This window comes from Drosophila yakuba, chromosome 3R (assembly GCF_016746365.2).
Source record: "Drosophila yakuba strain Tai18E2 chromosome 3R, Prin_Dyak_Tai18E2_2.1, whole genome shotgun sequence".
In the NCBI taxonomy this organism is placed as follows: Eukaryota; Metazoa; Arthropoda; class Insecta; order Diptera; family Drosophilidae; genus Drosophila; species Drosophila yakuba.
In genome coordinates, this window is record NC_052530.2 from 18516089 (window position 1) to 18530727 (window position 14639).

The 14639-nt window shown below is 43.0% G+C and overlaps 1 protein-coding gene across 1 annotated transcript in view; it reads left to right on the top strand.

The window, feature by feature from the left end:
- Positions 1 to 3001: 3001 nt before the first annotated feature.
- Positions 3002 to 14639, top strand: part of LOC6537383 (trophoblast glycoprotein) — a 43512-nt gene continuing 31874 nt past the window's right edge. The window contains exon 1 of the mRNA XM_002097903.3: positions 3002 to 3706. The gene's annotated coding sequence lies outside the window, so the exon portion shown is untranslated. The remainder of the gene's footprint in view (positions 3707 to 14639) is intronic.

The window sequence follows — 14639 nt, forward strand, 5'->3', positions numbered from 1 at the left end:
AATAAAAGAAATAAATGCAAAGGAAGCACAAGAAATAATAATTGCCTGCAATGCGAAATCCGCTTTTGGTCATTAGCGGAGTAGCCTTCCTTTTTTTTTTTGTGTTTTTGTGCCAGGCAAAAGGGGTGAATGCGTGAATGTGAGTTCAAAGGTTAGAGTTCGTCCAGCTCCCTTCAGAATTTATTTGCCTCGCGCACTGCGGCCCTCATTAGCAATAGTTTTGTTTGGCTTTGTCTGGTTTTCGGTTCAGTTCAGTTCAGTTGGGGCCGAAATGTTTATTTTGATTCCCCTTTCCCCCTTCCTTTGCCCCTGGCAAATCCACACACATAAATCATGGCCCAAACTGCACTGACAGTTGCGGCGCCATCGATGATGATGATGGCATTTTGTGGGCACAGGCGGGGCTTTATCAGTTAGCCGGCACTATAATAATTCCCGACTTGGCTCCGTACTGCGGCGCAACTAATTAGCCCACAAATGTGCGACAAACGCGTGGGGCGAGGGGGGTTTAGTAGGGGGCCAGTGGTCAGTGTCCATATCCATGGATAAGGACAGCCAATGGACAGCCAATTTAAATGGAAACAGCGCGAATCAAGTCATTTCATATTCGGATTGTCTGAAAAGTTTGACAGGAGTGCGGCCATTTCTCATTTATGGGTAGCCAGTACCTTGCAACTGATATGTTCGTTACTCCCCTCTAAACATTTTCATATTTTCAGCAGAGCGTTGTTGTTTTAATTACTCTTTTATAGCAGAGCCCACCTTTCGCAGGGAACCCTTGTTGTATTATTTAACAGCATCTCTATTTTCCTCAGCAATTTATTCAGTTGCTATGCCTACTTTTTCAATTTGGCATGAGGTATATCAGTATATCAGGTGTCCTTGGTAATACTAACCCATTTATTTAGCAGGGCAAAAAAAGTAGTCAAACATAAAGTACAGGAAGTTATTTTCTCCGTCTCAGGCAGCTTACCCCGCCTACCCCCCCGCACCACCTGTGTTCCTTCTTCGGCTTTGACTGTCATTCAGTGGGCGGAATGTTGGATGGGTGGGGGTGGTGGAGGGGTGGTGAAAGGAGGGGCTTGGCTGGTTAAACGAGGAGGCCAATCAAGCTGCATGAGTGCATTCGACTGGAGCTCAGCTGCATCTTCCTCACACACACACACTTACGCACAGCACACACACACAGCTCACACACACACAGAGAAAGAGAGGGGCAGGAACACGTGTGTGGCATCATCATTAACGGTACCGAAAGGATGGCTGTTTGAAAGGAGAGAAATGGGGGTCTCAGACTTTCTCCATTCACCTAGCCCCTTTCACCTGCCTGTTGTCTTTGCTGATTGCCTGCTAAAGGCAGATAGCACGAAAGGAAAGGAAACTTAGTTAAATCCGAATTAAGTCAGATATCCGATCATCGGAAGATTCCGCAGTATATCTGCTAACTGCTGGCCATACGCATTGAACTCAGCAGAGACCTCACCGTAGAGTTACCTTTCCAATACATTTTAGTATATATAGCACTGTAATTGGTGATAAGAAATGTTCATATCAAAGTTCTTTTTCGAGTAGGTGGATGTGATAATCAAGTGAGGCAGTTAAATCTGGGAATTCGATTTGAATTTGATTTTGATTCAAAGCGGATTTTCCGAGTGCGCTAATTGCATATTTCGTGTTAAATCGGCTTATCCCCGCTCGAAATGCTAATTTATTTGTCAGTGTGCATGCATGTGTCTGTGTGTGTGCTTGCATGTGTCTGTGTGTGTATGTGTTGCCAAACACCCGCATTTGTGAGTGTGCTGAGCCGAGCATGAATAATTCAAATCAAAATTAATTCGTTATTAGTTCACAGCAAGCACAAGCAACAGGCTCGAAGCGAAAGTGATGCAGGAGCAAAAAGCCTGCACCACCAATAAGTATGGCCGGGCATAAAGCCAACCTTATTACCAACTACTGTATGCATATAAAAATATATGATATGGATGTATGTATATATTGGGGAGTGGGCGCAAACCTGGCTCCAATAGCGCCTAGGAAAATTTACATAAAACACTAAAAATATCAACAGCAACGTCCGCTGTCAAAGTGAAGAAGCGAAAAAACGCCAAAGAAAAACTAGGAAAAATGAAATTCAAATAAACCTTAAAATTGACTTAGCAACGACGGCGGCAGTGGCAGTGGCAGCGACAACAACAAAGACATCATCATCGGTGACAGAAGCAGCGTCAGCAGCAAAAAACAATACACATCCATACATATATATAGTATATTTGTGTAGAAAAAACGCTTCATGACATCAACAAACAATCAACGACGAAGAAAAATGAAAATGAAATGCAAATGGTACGAAAGCCTGGCTTAAATGAAAGGGGCAAAGGTGCAGCTTTCGTTACTTAAAGTAGTAGTTTTTTGTGGCAACATCGAATGGGTTCAATCGCAGCGGCTCCTTAATCCTCGTTACCTGTTATTTATGCTCGTCAGCCATCTGGGGAGTTGTGGGCTCCACTACGAGTGCAACACATCGAACTCAAACAGGTTGGTAGACCAAGAGTCAAACGAGGGTGGGTTCAAATGTTCTATGTATACGTGACTTCAAAAGCTGGTTTCTTGGCGCTTAATCGACAATAATGCAGTATAAATACTTTATATATAAGGATATTTTATAATTCTAGTAATTAGACAGCTGATAGAAAAGTAACATCTACGTAGGTATATCAATCTCTTTTGAAGTTTAGTGGTTTCATACCACTAGTTACCAACAAGTTACCTTAATTAGGCTTAGCTTGATGAAAAGTTCTAATAAAGCATTTTGTTATATCCATTAATTTCCACTGCAGCACAGTCCCAATCACCCCGCTTTGTCGTCCTTCGAACATGTTGCAAGTTGCCTGCTCGCATCGAACGTGTTTGGAGCCGGCTGCCATTGTGGGGGCTGCCCCTCTGCTGCCCCTCTGCCGCGTCGCTGCTGGCATTGGCGCTCGGCGTCGCTGCTCGGCTACAGTTTTCAGTTTGTTTATAAACTTTGTGCTGTGCGGATGTGTCGTCGCGCGTTTGTCGTCTGTGGAAATCGCTGCTGAATCTCGCTACTAGCCACGAACTTTGAAACCACTAGCTAGCCGCTAAGCGGTCCGTTCTGTCCCGTTCATCGTCCATTGTGCATCGTGCATCGTGCATCGTCCCACCGTTGTTACCGCTCCGATCAGCCTAACGCCCACCCACGCGGTCGAGGAAAAGCTGAGGAAAAGCGCGCGCGCGACAAGTGAAGCGCACAGGTTAGCTGTGCTCGTATGGGTGGTGAAACAGTGAGGCGCAGTGTTTACTTGTGTGATTTCTTTTGTTTGCTGGCCAATTGTGGGGCTTAATTGAATGCTTGTCTCATATGGCCCAACAGAACCCACAGGCCAACAACAACAACATCAGCAACAAAACCAACAACAACTGCTGCACAAGCCTACTCGAGTGTTTCGCAACGCCATAAAAAACGCATATATATTGGGTAAAAAAAAAACGAGGAGAAATACCAAAGCACATATACACGCACATATCGACGGGACGAGAAGAGAAGCTAAGCCAGAAATACTATATGTACATATAGCAAATGGCATATAGCATATAGCATACAGCGTATAGAGTATAGCATATAAAAACCAGTTTCGAATCGCCGCAGCAGAATCGAAAGCAGCGCAGTCGCAGCGTTTTGACCGAGGTGAGTTGTGCAGTGGTGTGCGTGTGTATATCTGTGTGCGCGTTTTACCGCCCACATGTCGCGGCTTTCGCTGCCAACGTCGACGTCGACGTCGACGCCAGCGGAGTCGCAAACTGCCTTTGGTCGTATGTGAAAAGTAACTTTAATTTGATCGGAGAATCTGTCCCTAACCATTGCCACCCCCTTCCCCTCTCCCCCTCCCAACATTCGCCGCAGAAAAAAATAAAGTATAAAAATCCAGCAACAACTTGTTGAGGCATTCTTCATTTGGCCACGCAGAAGCGGAGAGAACTCTAATTTGATTCGAGAAGCCAGAAAATGTAAATCATTTCGGAGCAACAACAAAATGGCAGTAAACTAAACTAATTTGCACAGTTTTGCTTTTGCCAAACTTTGTCTCTCAATGTGGGCAAAAAATAGATAAGAACTGACAACTTTTAGATACACGAACTTTTTATACGCTTGCAGTTTTTGTGGCACATTTCAATCATAATATGCAGTGGGTGATATTTAATCATAAAGAAAATGAGTGATTAAAAGAGCACTGAGAAATATTATATTCATGAATTTTTTAGTTCTGGTTTTAATTCAAAATAATTAACGAATTTAACTTAAGTTTTTGTGTATAGGATTTTGGTAGAGTAAGTAGGATTTCATTATTGAATGAAAAACAAGAGAGAACGCTATAGTCGAGTTCCCCGACTATCTGATACCCGTTACTCAGCTAGTGTAAGTGCGAAGGACAGTTTTTGGCGGTTTGTGGGCGTTAGAGTGGGCGTGGCAAAAAGTTTTTTCGCGAAAAGATAGAAATTTACAAGACTAATACAAAAATGAAAAAATATCAAAACATTTTTCAAAAGTGTGGGCGTGGCAGCTTTGGGCGGTTTGTGGGCGTAAGAGTGGGCGTGGCAAAAAGATTTTTTGCAAGTCGATAGAAATTTTCAAGACCAATACAAAAATGAAAAAATATCAAAACATTTTTCTAAAGTGTGGGCGTAGCAGCTTTGGGCGGTTTGTGGGCGTTAGAGTGGGCGTGGCAAAAAGTTTTTTTGCAAATCGATAGAAATTTACAAGACCAATACAAAAATGAAAAAATATCAAAACATTTTTCAAAAATGTGGGCGTGGCAGTTTTGGGCGGTTTGTGGGCGTTAGAGTGGGCGTGGCAACATGAATCGACAAACTTGCGCTGCGTCTATGTCCCTGGAGTCTGTATACTTAATCTCAACTTTCTAGCTTTTGTAGTTCCTGAGATCTCGACGTTCATACGGACAGACGGACAGACGGACAGACGGACAGACGGACGGACAGACGGACATGGCCAAATCGACTCGGCTATTGATCCTGATCAAGAATATATATACTTTATATGGTCGGAAACGCTTCCTTCTGCCTGTTACATACTTTTCAACGAATCTAGTATACCCTTTTACTCTACGAGTAACGGGTATAAATACAGATTAAATTCGGAAACTTATTGAGCATTTTGATGGAAAAAGTGCTACTGCTCTATGTAAGGGTAAAAAAAACGAAATCAGACAAGACACAGCAACAAGAGCCGATGGCAAAGGCAAAACAACAACAAAAGAGACTACAACAAAACACGAAAAGCTCCAAAAAGTTTTTAATTGTCAACTTTAAGCCGAAGCCAACTTTGACGGAATATGGAAGAGTTGTTTTTTTGGCAGAACTTCCTCCTCCTTGGCAGGCTCTTATTTAGCCCTTTTTATGGCGAGGTACTCACTAATTGAAATTCAGTTAACTCGCTCTTAGCCCCCCACTTTCTACTCTGATTTCGATTTCTCCTTCGTGGGGCTGCTTTTGGGTACATGATTGGTTTACTGTTCAATGTAGAACAATTTGGCTTTGCTTGCCTGCATTATTTATTGGCCTAATCAATACCTAATCAACGAGGGAAATGCCATGAAGTAATGTTGAATGGAGTTTACTTGCCTTGCTCGGCATTGCTTTTCCTGCCTTTCTTTTTACGGAGTTTCTATGGCATGTCTAACAGTATATAGTCCCTTAAGCAAGTAGAACCTTTTCATATATTGTATCTCGATGCATTAAATCTTTAAGCCAATCATTTTGCACCATTATTACAAGGATATCAGATACTTTGGCTACATCGGGTGCAGTCTTCATCTTCTTGCGCACTCACTTAATTATCTTTCAATCCCTGTATCCCGATCTGCCCCAATGTTTGCCCCTCCAGTCTGCGCCTTTTTAATTTGTTTGGCCTGCTTTTGCCGAGACTTTACGTACTCGTATTTCACAGTTTGCCTCAATTACGAGGAACTCCTGTCCCCCGTCTCCTTGTTCGGTGTCCATGGTGTTCCTGGTGTCCATGGACCAGCATCCGTGCGTCTACTTTTTATACGGAACTTTTGTTTTCGTGCCATTTTTCATATACTTTCGCTAGCTACGCACAAATTAAAAGTTTATGCCGCCAGGATGATGAAGGCAGTTGGGTAGGTTAATATGCAGCATGCAGTTTGCAGTTTGCAGTTTGCAGTTTGCAGTGCAGTGCATGTGCCACTGGAACTGAGGACTAAAACTGCCAACTAGCCCAGCAAGCCACACTTAATGCGCAACAATATTTTTTCTATCGCACAGCAGCAGGCCAAAACTTTATCCAGCCACCGAATATTTCCCCCTTGCCCCAATCCTTCGTCCTGTGGCGCCTCCCCTTCGTCCTTATATCGCCGACACTTTCACCGGGCAAATATTTGGAATACATTTGCTCGAGTTGCCGGGGGACAGACTTTTGGCATAATTTGTATGCAAAAATCTCAAATAATATACATGCATGCTACGACACCCACTCGACTCGTGTGTGTTTGTAAGTGTTGTGTGTGTGAGAGTGTGGGAATGTGTGGGTGTATCTACGCATCCGAGGGATGTCCCTGCTGGTGACAGTTTATAATTTCAATCAGTGTCACAGTTGTGACAACTTGTTATGTTTTATTGCCCTGGCCAGGAAGGAAGTCCATATCCTTGAACCCTTTTGAGCCAATTCAATGGAAATTTATTTCTGTGGCAAATGTTCATGATATGCTCTATCTTTTTGCCCAATTTCCGCCCACTTGAAAGTCGCAAGGCCAATGAAAGAAAAACAACGAATATTTTCTTTAATTACTTCTCATGCCAGACGCATGTACAGCAAAGCAAACATGCACAAAAATGGCAAACAAATGCATTTATATTTATGGGGCGGTAACTTTAGACCTTCGATTTGACAGGCGGGGGAAAGAGTTTTACTTTCTGTATTTGAAACTGAGCTACGAAAATATTTACCTTTGTTTTCGGATATTTACTTAGCTTGTGGCTTGGCCACATCCAAGGGATGTGGATAATTGCAGTGCTTTCTGCTTGAAACCGGCCAATTGCGGATCGAATTCTGGTCAGGTGGTTGCCCTGATTGCCAGGGAGTCGAAACCAGAAATATCCGAGTGTTTTTTAATTAAATTGCCGAAATTGTTCTCCTTTTGGACAAAGAATATTGCAAGTCAAAGGAAATTTAGTGAAACTGTGCAGCTAGCCAAGTCAAGCTAATATTAAATAAATAAAAACCTCTACTACTTTTAACTTGCTGCCGCGAAACCATTATTTATTATTATTATTATTATATTATCATTATAGTTATCTTATCCCTAAACGCAAACATCTATGATCATTATACAAAGTATATTTTCTCAGGCACTTAATAAACAATAACAGAATTGAGCCATATACTTTAAATCCTCGTGTCTATGCTTCAGTCACTGATAAGTGGAAATCGCTTGTTTAATTTTCCGAGTTTCCTGTCAATCAAAGTCAGCCAAGAAACAAGGATAAGCGTACTGCAACTTGATCACAGCCTGCAATCTGCAACTTCAGCAACTTGAAGTTTGAAGTTGGGGGCAGTTACGCAGCTGCAATTGTTGTGTTGCTTGGAAGACAATGCCAACAACTAAATTGCAAGTGCGTCAAATGCGAAGGAATGAGCCAGCTTTAAATTCAATCGATATAGACGTTCCCCCGCAAAACTGATGCTGATATCATGGCGAGAATATTTGCAACAAAAATATACAATACCCAAAGTCCCGACGCTGGGGAAGAGTCAGGAAGAAGAAGGTGCTTTGCAAGTGGAATAAATATTCCATAAAGCGAGTAAAGCGAGTTAAGCCTGCAAGGGAAATTTAATTCAATCGACTGGCAGAACTGTAAAGAATCTGGGGCTTGGCCCAGCCAGCATTTGCATAAAATCACAATTAAAGCCATCGCCGGCTGCCTTTAATTGTTTTGTATCTCTCAGATACATTGTGTAAGCCACGCCGCATACATTATCTTTATCTCTCACCCGTCTGGCTGGCTGCATTTATCCCCCTCCCCCCTCACACACACACACTCCCCTGGTGTGTGTCTGCGCCAAAAAAAAGGAGTGTAAACAAAATAAAAAACGTGGAGGCGTCGAAGCGAATTTATGACTCACGGCTTGATTTTTCTCTCCATTTTCGGCCGTTGCTGTGGCTGTTGCTGATGTATCTGTATCTTGCAACTGCAACTGCGGCAACGTAATTGTCGCTTACGTGTTAAAGAGGTGTGCTACTAAAGTTCCGCTGGGTGGAGACCTCTTCTTCTCCATTTTGCACCTTTTCTCTTTTTTTTTTCTCATCTTTAGCTTTGGCACGCCGAATGTCTCTCTATGCGTTTTCTGTCTGAGCCACATTTGCCTTTGAGGCATGCCACAAGTCTGGACCCCTCCCCCCTCGCCCCTCCATCTGCCTCTTCAGCACCGCTCAGGTGTGTGCGTGAGTTTGTGTATGTGTGGGTGGAACGTGCCACAAGCAGTCAGGTTCGTGGAAATTTTCTTTTATCATTTCTGCCCGCTCTGCTTTCTCCAGCATCTTTTTATTCCTCAAATTCTACAGGGTAGCAAAAGTTTTTTGTTCTACGCAAATTTAGAATGAAAATAGAGATACAACACATCATAATTAAGTCTTTGAAAATGATATTATAGCACCCCAATTTTCGTATTATCTTATTATTAGTGTTATAATGGTGAAATTGCTTGGTAAACACTTAATTCTTAACTCACCCACATTCCATGCTTCTTAATGGGTATCATTCGTGCTTCTACCTCCGCAGTGCAAAATTATATTTGTTGTTTCTCTCATTTTGGCTGCCTGTCTGCGGCTTATTGTGTGAATTACTGCCGGGCCATTCTCCTTCCGTCGGGATGTGGAAAAAGCGGAAAGTAGGGTTTCTCTGACGTGGTCTGGGTTGGGTTGCTCTAAGCTGGTCGGATTACAGCTATCAGCTGCTGCCGCCACTCTCCGCTTTCCCCCTCTTCTTCTTTTGAGGGGCTGAGCCTCGAAGGGGCGTGGCAACATCTTGACTTTGGCATTATAAGCAGCGCCAATGGCCTGTCAAATTTTAATATAATTAGGCATAAATTGTTGCAGTTTGTAGAGCAATTTATTGCGGCCACATTTAAGTGAAGCTCTCGGGGGAATGGGTGCTGAATTAATTGCGGCAAAATGTTCATGAGCCACATCCTACGAGTACAGCTGAGATTTTATTAAGTTCAAGAGTTACATTTAATTTGAGTTATGTAGTACAGGGTACTTGAATGAGTCAAACAAGTACTTGATACAGTTGACATTTTGAAAGCATGCAAGTTCAATTTATTGCATAAAAGTCGTCAACCTTTTCAGCTTTTAAACAACCTTGTTATGTCTTGGTTTCAACATTGATTTTACCTCTCAGAAATAAGCACATGTCCAATGTACACTTCTGTATTATTCATTTCAATTGAACACGAACATCGGCTGGACTGCCTCAGATATTTTTAGTTACTCCTTCCAGTTGGAGCAGCCTTCAAACTATTTTCGTTTAACTGAACTTTTGGCCCCGCTCCAAAAGTCGCACAGGATGTGTGGATGCCCTGTAAATATTCCCATCGTACGTCGGCTGTCTTTAATTGCAATTCGATTTGAGTTTTAAATAAATGCAACAACGATGCCAGCCAAAAAACCAACTGGGGGAGGTATTGATGGAGAGAAATCACGACAGGTCGAAAAAGCAATTTATATGTAGTGATGAAAATCAATCTGAATGGAAATTTAAAAAGTTGCATTTTTTCCATCAATATCCACAATTGTATGGAATATTTCTTTGGAATTATGAGGGGTGAGTGCAGTCTGGCCGAAAAATTGGGGGAAAATGCGATCGAAGTGCTAGAAGTGGAGTGTACAGGCAGCCCGTATATCAACACAAATTGTGGCAATTGATTGCGAATGGCAAATACAAAGCACGGCCCTTGAATGCATTCGCCTTTAGCTGCCATTTCCCATTCCACCTGGCTCATAGCACACTAAGTCTCCCCAACCGAAGGACCCAAAAACCCCTTCATTATCCACACATTTAGCATTGCCGAAGGCGCATGGGAGCAAACAAGGTTCCATCCAAAGTGGGTTTAGTTTAATTTGTGGCCAAATGTGAGCACATTTCGTGCAACTCAGTGGATGGGGGGGGGGTAGCTAATTGCGGGGGGCGGCAGGCCAAACAGGGCAGCAATGTAGCAAACAAATGGAAATTATTGAATTCCAAATGCGGAAGACGTAAGTGGGGCCGAGTCCCAGTCCCATGTTAACAGGATTACTCACTGAGCCGGCAGAAGAATGTGGAGCTCAGAATGGGGAATGGAGCAGGCGTGGATCAGACGTGGAGCATGCCAGCTGGAATGGAGACAGCAAGTGGGAATGGGCAGGGAAATGCGAATGGTTTTGTCTTCGGGACAATTGAGAACACATCTCCAAGTGGATGTTACAAGTTGTAACCTACATGGAAATCTAATCAGCAATAAAGTAGCCATTTGTGCATAAGACCGAAACAATTTTCCACTTCAGAAAGTAATTAAATAAGGAGCACCATATCTTATAAAGTTTAAATTGGGAACAACAAGAACAGCAGTACAATTTTATGCTTTTAAGCTCCTCTTTTCGAGTGTCAGATTTCATTTCAAATTAGGTTCATCAGCAAGTCATCATCATGATCAATAGGTGTAAAAAAGCCCTTTCAATGTTGCTTTCCAAAAGTGTGACTAAAAATTGAAACCTGTCAGTAAATATTTTATGGCATCTGTAAGCTTGGTAAATGCCACTTGGCCTTTGACTTTTGGCTTAAAAGTAGCAACTTATCAGTCAAAGTCCCCCTCGATTGGCCCCCAAATACATCGGGTAATGGCAAACATATTTAAGATGTGAAGTGCTCGACTTTGATTACATTCGTTTGGAATGGAAACCGAAAACTTGAACGATTTATTTGCGTTAACATTGCAGGTCACGCCCGGTGTACTAACATCCCCAAAAAGTGGAAAGAAAACCAGGCAAAAGTCAATGGGGAAAATGCTGGCGGTTCGTTAAAAAAAAAAGAAGGAAATTTTCTGATTTATTTGCGCAGCAAGCGCGAAATGAAAAATTGCGTAAGCAGTGGAATTACTTTTGAGAATGGCGAGCGAAAAATGGGAAAGCCATCATTAGAAGCAGTGCAAAGGGGTTTGGGGTATTGGCAGCCAAGTATTTGCACAAATCTAATGAGTATTGACTGTGGAGCGAAGGATTTCCGTTTTATTATTTTATTTTTGGACCATTTTCCACTTTCGGGATGACTCGGGGAAAATGTTTGCTATTTCATGTGCTGGCAAAAACAAACGAGGAAACCGGGAGGTGGGCGAAAAAAAAAACTCAGCTCTGCTTCCAGATAAGAAACTCGAGCACTTGTCTATGGCCATAACTTGGCCGCCCTTCTTCTTCGCCCCCAGGGCAGCCATTGCACTCGGGGATCGAGCTCACCCCCAGCTCCAGCTCCATCTCCAGCTCCAGCTCCATATACTCCATGCCTGAGTTTTTCCACCCACCCACATATGTGCTTGGGGGGCTTGGGGGCGTGGCATTGTCTGGCAGCTGCTGCCCAAAAATGCCGAGCACCAGGACCTTGGTTATGAGCTTTTTCCTTGTCGTCCTTGTCTTCGTGGTCTCTTGGTTACTTTATTTGTTTGCCGCTACACTTTCGACAAGCGGCACTCGAACTATTTGGCCAAGAGGAATGATTCCGTTGACTTGAGCATCTTGAGTTAGTAGTGACAGTTCTTGAAAGCTACCTTTTGTTTTTCTGCGTTCTTGGTTTACCACATTTAGTCATGATATCATTCTTAAATATAAAACTTTTGCAGCTCATAAGTGTAATTAACCACTCCAACTTTCGATACCCACAACTTTCGCCTCTACCTTCAGGGTATTACAAATTCGATGGGAATTCCGTTTATGTTTTGCTTTGTTAACCATCTTTGGGGGCTTTTACTGTAGTTTGTGTTGCTTTGTTCCATGGCCATTGGCTCCATTATTTTGCCCTGTCTGCCCTCGGGCCAGAACGAAAGTATTTGGGCCAAGAAGGGTTCGGGACGCGAAAGGAACTTTAGTTCGTTTGGTTGTTCGGCTGTGTTTGGTTTTGGTTTTGGCCGTGGCGGGAACATCGTATTTCATTATCTATATATGTACGGCAGGCAATACTTTAAAGATTCCCATTTCGTTTTTATCGCATTTCTTTGCCTCATCTGGCCCGCTGCATTATGTTCGCCTGATTAATTTTTGAGTCGCTTTTCGGATAGGAGTCGGTCTTGGCCAGGATATGGTTACTTTCCCACGCATTCGCTGGGCTGGTCAGAACCTCTATTCCCCCCAACCCTTTTCTCCTTTTTGGCCCTCTGCTTAAGTGCAGATTTTTGCCTTAAATGTGCGGTTATTGTGTGTGCTGTTGTTGTTCATCTGGGCTGGCTTGTGTTCTGGTTTGTTGGCTGCGCTTATTAATTGTGTAATTTAGTTTGGGGTGTTGCCTGCTTGCCGCTTTCGTGATGGCCTGGCCAATTAAGGCTGGCAGGAGGCCAAAATTTGTGGCAACTTTGTGGGGAGATCCCATCAGAATCTGAGTTTTGTATCTGCCGGAACAGTGTGATAAAGATTAAGCGGTTAGCCGGATGCAATTAATAGATAGAAAGTTTAGGGTATAATTAAAAAGCTAAAATTCATCAGACATTCAAAGTTGAATGTAAGATATGAGATTAGGATTTTCTTCGCATACCGAAACTCTACTTAAATTCAAGCCCAACGAGCGTTAATTCCACTTTAAATGTTATTCTCATTACATGATTTTCCCGCTATCGCTATACTCGGTGTACTCCAGAATGTTTACCCTCTTGGGTTTGCCACTCAAGGGCACAAACCTCAAACACTCAGATCGTTTGCACTCCCCTCCTTGTTTGCTCCGTGTCCCCATTTGGTTGGGAAAATTATTGAATTTTTCGCCTAATTTACTGCGTTTACTTCTTTTTATATTCATAAGGCGAATACTTTATGTGTTCGCCAACGTTGCGTATACGTAACGTAATTTATGGACCACGTTGGCGAAGGGCAGCGGTGTGCCATAAAACTTTACCCAGCAAGTCAGCAATCTGCGGAGCGAGAAGTTCATTCTCCCCACCAGATTTGAGTTCGACTTTTCCATCGCTTTGGGGCAGCTTCATCTTGTTTGCCGTTGTTGTCGCGCTCAAATTGAATTCGGGCGGAAAACTTCTGCCATCTCTGCGCTGTATGCTGATGACAAGTTTGTATCTTGTTGCCCACAATGTGTGTTTCTGCTTGCAGTTTTAGTAGTTTTAGCAGTTTTAATATCGTAATATCTGTGAGGCATTGCGAGATGTTAGGCGTGTTGCATAAACGAGTTTCTCTTGCCCATGCAGGGCAAACACTTTGCTTATTAAGTGCCTCTGCACTTTGTTACCTCCCAGACAGAAATGGCAAAAAAAAAATAACAAAAAAAAGTGGCGAAAAATGAGGAGAAAACGTTGAAACCAATTCTCATTCGCATGCCAAGCAAAAGGCACGCACTCGTCAGCCTTCAGGCTTGGGCTTGGAGTAAAAAAATACGAGAACTGAAAACCCGAAACTTGTTTAACAGCATTTTTCCCTGTCTGCTCCGCTGCCGCTCTGCTACTCTGCTGCTCCTCCCGTCCGCCCACTCCTCGAAAAGGAGGCGGACCTGGTCCATAGATGGACTGGACGTTGCCCTGTTCTACAAAGGAGGTGATCAATCGATCGTTAGATGGCATTGAATCGGTTTTAAAGCGAAGAGGCCCAGAACAGGATGTAGTATTTCAGACTTAAGAGTCTTTTGGCATTCTGAACAATACAACCTTCATATGTATATTCTATCTTGACCCAATCCAACTACAATCCTGCATACCCTCCATCATACCCTGTCGGAAGCTCATTATTATAAAGCCCAAAAAAGGGCAATAAAAAACGAGTTGGGTATCAAGACAAATGCGTACAGCGACAACACGATAACATGGCACATAACAAGCCCATATGAGTTATAAAGCGGAGCTTATAGAACTCCGTAGACACCCCATAGCCATGGCATCTGTCCGCGAAATCCTCGAAGCCCCACAAAACCAAACATTTCCATTGTATTCTCGTTCTTTTTTTCGAGATCTCTTTCTGTTTCTGTTTTTGTTCGCATTTTGCTTTATTTGTGCACTGTTTCAGTTTCTGTTTCTGTTTCGGTTTTTATTTCTTTTTCTGTTTGCTGATGCATTCGCATCTGCAGTCGATGCCTCGTATAAATGCATATTGGTGTCGCCGTCGCTGTCCCGCATTGCCCGTCTCACTCGCCCGCTGTTGGCCTCTCGCTTGCACTCGCCACAGACGGCGGAATGGCCATCAGGAATAACAATAGCAACAACAATGAAGGCTGAGCGGAACGCGAACTGAAGGCAGTTCCTTCGAAGGGAGATGGGGATCTGGGCTTATGGGTTTTTCATGTAGTTGGCGATTTTTCGCGGCAGAACAAAAACATGAGAACGTGAAAACAAGAGCATTACGAATTAAAAG